The 7,414-nt window shown below is 41.9% G+C and overlaps 1 pseudogene; it reads right to left on the bottom strand.

Annotated features, from left to right (window-relative positions):
• Window positions 1-5,372: 5,372 nt before the first annotated feature.
• Window positions 5,373-7,094, bottom strand: LOC129022037 (heterogeneous nuclear ribonucleoprotein Q-like; annotated as a pseudogene).
• Window positions 7,095-7,414: the final 320 nt, after the last annotated feature.

Genomic DNA, 7,414 nt, shown 5'->3' with positions numbered 1-7,414 from the left:
CCATGGAACTGCACATCCCAAAGACTGAACTTTCCTGAGTGCAAACTGGACCTGACCACCACTTAACAGAACAAGAAATAATGCCTTCCTCCTGGAGTTGCCCCAAACCCCACAAACTTGCCACATGGTTCTTGAGCAATGTGAGGTAGAGTGTGCCTTCAGAGCCCACCTTGCTGCCTTTCATCTCTACATGCTAAGTCTCAGTACACCTTGCAATGAAACTCTACCCTCACTGTCCAGCACCACCCTCTGGATGGCTGGCAGTCTCCATCAGGTACAGCATGTACATCTACTGGATGCTACAAAACTTGTTCTCCACCGTGGAGGTGGAATGGCCACTGTACAAGGGAACCACACTCTCCGTGACCAGGCTCCACTGCTGTGTCACAGCTTGATGCCCAATGTGATGCTTTCCATGAACTCCTTGAAGCTCCTCAACCAGGAGACGGGGGAAGTAGAGTTGCCAGTGGCCAGCCAGTGAATGCAAGAAAGTTGGGTGGCCGGTACAGCCAGCAGCTTCTTGGCCATCCACTGGGGCCAAGTCTAGGAGTCCAGTAAGGGGTCTCCAGGAAGCTGAGGCTCCATGTAGCCCCTTGGTGTGTGTGTCTGTCTGTGTCTGTCTGCCCCTCTCTCTCTCTCTCTCTGTCTGCCTGACTCTTCATTTCAGCCTCATATGACCTGATGATAAAGGGCTTCCCAAGGTGCCCTCCCTGTTCAGGGCTTGTAAATCTTTCATTTTATTTCCTATTGTGATGTTATATTGAATTTGTACCTTCCCTCTTGAAGAACTAGGGGCTACTCAGGCCTGGTTTTCCCCGGGATGCGAAGGAGAACATAAGGGCAGGCTCCCAGGCCAGAGCATTGGTTAGGTAGGCATAAACTGGACACAGGTCAGCAAGAGCTATAGCCATCAGTCAGTATAAACAAGTTTCCCATGTGAAGGACACCCTGGTCACAGTCCAGACAACTAGGAATTAGGCCATCCACCAGGTAAAAGAAGTATCCGACGCAAAGCACGTGTGAACACCCACGCCCAGTGGCTGCTTGCCACTCTGGTACTGGAGCCCCAATTTAGCTGGGGCCTCTCAAAACAAAGGGCCCATGCTACCTGATATCCAGGGCTATTTCTATGTTGGCCTCTCTCAGAACCTCTCTCTCTCACACACACACACACACATACACGCACACACACACACACAAACACACTCTCTCTCTCCCCCACCCCCGACTCTCTCTATATATATACATAATTCTGGCTTCCATCCAAGTCACTAAAGAGACATGTTCCTCCCAGTTCTGGCCCAGGGTCTTCTGCAGGGCCTCTTTCTGGTTGGCCTTGTGAACAGTCCTGTATGAGTCCTACCAGCTTGTCAACAACTGTAAACATTGGTGTCAGCTCTTCTTTAAATGGACAACCTTGAAGTCCACTTTCTTCATAAGTGTCTGTATCCAGTGATAAAATTAATTTCCCATTCAGGAAGGCAACAGTATTATTTTCATCAATATTTGTATCATATGTTAGTGCAGAGCACAAACCCAGTATTTGTGATAGTACAACTCCTTGAGACACTGTGGCATCACTTGTGACCAAAGTTGGATATCTGGCTGACCAGCAAGTGGCCAGAAGCCTCTTACAGCCTGCACAAAGTTGCCATGTGCATGCCAGCCCTCTGTAAGCTCTTCTAACAGTGTTTTTCAAGGTATTTAGCAAGATGAATGTAAAATTTATTCAGGAGGATCAAAAGACAAGAGTAGCCTAGACAATTTGAAGAAAAAGAAAGGGACTTATCATTAAAGTTTCTAAGAGTTATTAAACAACTGGAATAATGTAAAACATCTGTATTAGCATAGAGATAGAAAAACATCTAGTTTTCAATTAATCTCACTTTTAAGCATCCCACTTTCATCCACCATCTCCTATCTTTCCAGCTCACCTCTGTAGTACCCCCAACTAGAACAATCCGTGAAACCTGCTGACACCTTGAACCTGTTGATTTTCCAAATGTTCACCATCTTTGCACTTTTTTCTTCTTTTTCACCAGCTTCCACTCTCAAGTCCTTTGTTCCACTTGCTCCCCTTCCTTTTCTTATTAATAAATTTATTTAGCAGATGTGGAGACAAAATTGGTTCCATCATGAGTGCTAATCCACCACGTTGACTTCTGATTAGCCCCAGTCCTGTGAATGTCTCCTGATTCCCACTTTATTTACTGTCCTTAGTATAAGAACATGTCATCTTGATGTTAGCACACAAATTATAGACTATGACACACACAGTATTCTTGTCTGTTCTAGGGGTTGCCTTTAATTGCCTTGCTAGAGCATGTACACCTTTTTCTCATAGTATATAAGCCCTAGGTCTGGGAGTAACAGATGTGGAGATCTACCTGTGTTGCAGTGGCCCAAGACCATGCTTCTGTCTGTGAGTTCCCCCAATAAATCAACTTTTACTGATAAACTGGACTTGTCTGCCTTGTTCTATGGTTTCTTGGCACCTTCAGCATTTGTAGATCACTTTAACTGTACAGCCCTTTCACAGAACAGCAGAACCTCATCCCTTGTTAAATCTGATTTTTTACTTTCTGTAAACCTATACTTGGGCTGCTCAACATGGAGAGCAGAAAATATGCAACCATGCTTTTTTTTTTTTTTTTTTGAGACAGAGTCTCGTTCCGTCTTCTCCCAGGCTGGAGTTCAGTGGTGCAATCTTGGCTCACTGCAACCTCCGCCTCCCAGGTTCAAGCGATTCTCCTGCCTCAGCCACCTGAGTAGCTGGGATTACAGGCGCGTGCCACCACGCCTGGCTAATTTTTGTATTTTTAGTAGAGACGGGGTTTCACCATGTTGGCCAGGATAGTCTTGAACTCCTGACCCCAGATGATCCACCCTCCTCAGCCTCCCAAAGTGCTGGGATTACAGGCATGAGCTTCCGCGCCTGGCCTGACTGATCTCTTTTTAAGTGGATCGTTCATGTGCCAGGGATCATACAATTCTCTTACTCATTCACAGGCTCACTTGGCCAGATGACAATTTCTTATATTTTCTTTTTTGTTCAAACTACAGCTCTTCCTCCTCCATCTTCATTTGGGAAATGGCACACTTCCTGGTGTTCTGAGAACATTGAAGAATTAAAGAGCCAGATTTTTTTGTTTGTTTTTAGTTATCTACGTAGGTACAACAGTTTAACACAAATTGACATCTCAACAACAACTACGCATATTAGAAGACATTAGTGTAATATCATCAAATACTAAGAGAAAAATAATTGTCAACCTGTCCTATACATGGCTAAATAATCAAAACTGAGGGTGAAATTAAGACTCTTCAGAAAACCAAAACTGACATAAATTACTGGTTAGATGCATTTACTAAAGGAATGTCCTCCAGGAAAAAGGAAAATGATCCATAAATAAAAGTCCATGATGTAGGAATGAATGGTGAGCAAACAAATTGTAAATATATAACCTCTACAAATAAGAAGTACATAAAATAACCATAATAGTGCTTAAAATAAGGATTAGAATAAAGTACTGGAAAACAATAAAATTTACAATGGTCATATGATTAAAGTGTTCTAAGATCTTGAATTCCATGGAGGAGGATAGAAATATTAACTTTAGACATGCATATTAGTATTTGAATAATAACCATTAAAGAAAGAGTATAAAACTTTCAAAGGGTAGACAGAAAATGTAACAAAGTTTACTAACCAAATAGAGGGCAAGAAAGCAAAAACAAAGCAACATAGAAAATTGAGTTCAAATTTAAAATACAAAATTAGAGACATACAAAATATACTTGAAATAAATTAAGTATATCAGTTATCATAATTATGTTATTGGACTAAATTAGCCAGTTTAAAGAGAAGACTTCTTAGGTCAGATCCATCTATCTGCTGTTAACCAAAGATATATGTCAGATAAAAGGAAACAGAAATATTGAGTTCAATGACATAAACAGCTCATTCCAAGTAACTATGAATCAAAAGAAAGCCGGTATAACAATATTAACATCAGATGGCATCAGCTTTGCTTTTCTTTAAAGGCACTTTTTTTTTTTAGATTCAGGGGGTATAAGTGTAGGTTTGTTATATGGATATATTGCATGATGCTGAAGTTTGGGCTTCAGTCAAACCCATCATCCAGACAATTAACATAGTAAACAATATGTAGCTTTTCAAACCCTGCCTCCCTCTTCTCTTCCTCTCCTTTTAAAGTCACAAGTGTCTATTATTCCCATTTTTATGTTCATGAGTATCCAATGTTTAGCTCCCACTTATAAGTGAGAACATATATTATTTGGTTCTCTGTTTCTGTATCTGTACAGCACAATGGCCTCCAGCTGCATCCATGTTGCTGCGAAAGACGTGACTTGGGGGGTTTTTTTATGGCTACATAGTATTACACGGTATATATGTACTACATTTTGTTTTTCCAATTTATCATTGATGGGCACCTAGGTTAATTCCATGTCTTTGCTATGGTGAATAGTGCTGCAATAAACATGCAAGTTCAAGTAACTTTTTGGTAGAATAATGTATTTTCCTTTGAGTATACACCCAAGTAATGGGTTTGCTGGGTCAAATACAATTTGACTAAAAATAATTCTATTTTTAGCTCTTTGAGAAATCCCCAAACTGCTTTCCACAGAGGCTGAACTAATTTACAATCCCACCAAAAGTGTATGAGTGTTCCTTTTTCTCCGCAACCTCACCAACATCTGTTATTTTGTGACTTTTTAATAACAGCCATTCTAACTAGTGTGAGATGGTTATCTCATTGTGGTTTTGATTTGCATTTCTCTGATGATTAGTGAGGTTGAATTTTTATGTTAATTGGCTGCTTATATGTCTTCTTTTGAGAAATGTCTCTTCACGTCTTTTGCCTACTTTCTAATGCAGTTTTTTTTCTTGTTGCTTTAAGTTACTTATAAATTCTGGGTAATAGTCCTTTGTCAGATGCATAGTTTGCAAATTTTCCTGCCATTCTGTAGGTTTTCTGTTTATTCTGTTGATAATTTCTTTTGCTGTGCAGAAGCTCTTAATTTGGTCCCACTTACCAATTTTTTTTTAAAGAACTTTATTCTTTATTAAGATACCATGCTAGGAGTCATGAAGGATTTCTGTTGGAACACATTTTGAAAATAGAGTAGCTTTAGTTTAATAACTTGCACTGCAGAGAAAATTGTTAAAGAAATTCACATCAAAGTCCAAGTATTAGTTCAATGTCCCATATTTGATTCCATGATCTTCACAGGAAGGTCTTCTGCAATAGAATATGTTCCTATACAGCTAAGATATTTAAGGTTGCTTTATTTCCTTACCATTACTCCACTGCAAGCTTATGGTGTAACCCCACATAGCAAGTCAGTCTTCATTCCAACAGGTCAGGACCAGCCTCGACCCCTTTTCCCTGCCCCTGGCCTCTTTGTTGTTGGGCACCTCCTCTCGCACCTCAAACGCCTCTTGCTGATCCAAGACCTCCTCTCTGTGAATAACCGGCTCTACTGCAGGGAGGAGCAGCCCCACGACCTCTGGATGGAGCAGCACCCCTTGCTCCTCTACCACCCCTTCCTCTAGCTCCAACTTGAAAATCTTCATAACCATAGTATGGATCTTCATATCCACCACGATAGTTATGGTAATCATAGCCATAATAATCATAATAATCTTCATATCCAAATCATCTGGAGGATATCTATAACCACCTCTACCTCCATGCCCTCGATCTCTTGTTGGAGGGGGCATATAAGGTGGACCATAATAGTAGTAATCGTCATACATTTGATTTTTTGCTGCTTGCCTCTGAGCTTTTCTTTCTTTCCTTTTCTGATCTGGTGGCTTGGCAAAAACAATTTCAATATTTTCTCCCTCCAAGTCTTTGCCATTCATTTCTTCCATAGCTTTGACAGCGCCCGCTCACTCATCAAAATGAATGAATGCATAATCTTTTAACTTCTTCACTCGTTCCAGTTTCCCAAACTGACTAAATGCCTTTTCTAAAATCTCTTCTGTTACAGTATTGGCAAGGTTGCGTACAAACAGCACTTTTACCTTTGCCATAACCTCAGGATCAGGACCTTCCATAGGACCAGCCCATTCAACGGTTCCAACATTCCCCCAGAACTTGACTTTATCACTCATTAACCTACGCCTTGCCTGGGCAGCTGTTTTGTGATCTTCATATCAAGAAAGCAAAAGCCTGTTTTTTTTCTTGTCATCCGGTTGGTGGTATAAAATGAAGTCTGTAAGACTCTCTGTTACTTTGCTAAATTCTTCAAGAATCTGTTCCTTGGTTTTACTCTTAGGAATAGAGCCCACAAAAAGCCTATTGTTGGCAACTGAGATGCAGACACCAATGTGTTTTCCAGAACGAATTTCATGATTATTATACAGTTTAACAGCCTCCTGAGCTGTTTCTTTTGTACAAAAAGTGACAAATGCATAACCTCTATTGAGACCAGTGAGTGGCTCCATCATTAGACGAAGATCCCATATAGGTCCAGCTTTCTCAAATAACGGAACAAGTTCATCCTCAAATAGATCTCTTGGGATCTTTCCCACAAATATCTCAGTGCCAACAGAAGGCTGCTGACCTGAATAAACGGAATCTGGAGGTGGTCCTCCATACTTCCTCTGTCCAGTGATCACATCAAGTGTGTAGCCTGTTCTTTCCAAGAGTGCCTTAATTTTTGCCTCATCTGGTCCTTTACTAGAATCTGCTACTTTGGTCCCTTGTTTTTCTCTCTGCCTGTAAGTCTTCATGACTCCACATAAAAAGGCACTTTTGTTCTGAACATGAGATCACTGTCTTTAACTGTTGAAGAACTGCCAATGCACCGTCTTCATTGAATTCTTTTAAAGCTTCGATAGTTCTTTTATCTAAATCACTACGTGCAACTAGCCCTGCAACGTAAATTTCATCTAGTTTTTTAGCAACCTTCTGTGGCAAACCAGCATCAAGCAACATCTAGCATCAAGCAACGTCTGAAAATTTTCTGAATGGGTAACTGCAAAAGTAGTATCCATGGGCTCTTCAGTACCATTTCCATTAACATGTTCTGTAGCCATGTTTCCAGAGATCTCCCCGTTGGGCTGGGGAGGAATCCTGTCCGATGGTACCGGGTTGCGGGAAAGGCGTGCTCGCTGCTCCCTGTGTCTGGCGCAAGTGGAGCTGTTATAAAATGGCTGCCGAAGCTCACGCCGCTGGCAGCAAACCCGATCCAGTTCCACTCGTCTCCGAGCGCGCTCTCGGTGCGTGCGTGCGCCCCGGCGTGACCCCCCCTTTCCTTTCCCTTCCCTCCCCCGCGCCACCGCTTCACTCACTCCCTGAGCCCCTAACCTCCTCCAGCTCCTCCTCCTCCCCCCCACCCCACCCCCACCCCACCCCCACCCCCACCCCTGTCAGCCTTCTCT

The sequence above is a fragment of the Pongo pygmaeus genome, chromosome 21 (assembly GCF_028885625.2).
Source record: "Pongo pygmaeus isolate AG05252 chromosome 21, NHGRI_mPonPyg2-v2.0_pri, whole genome shotgun sequence".
Classification (NCBI taxonomy): domain Eukaryota; kingdom Metazoa; phylum Chordata; class Mammalia; order Primates; family Hominidae; genus Pongo; species Pongo pygmaeus.
Note: the sequence above shows the minus strand (reverse complement) of the source record. Positions and strands in the feature narration are given on the sequence as shown.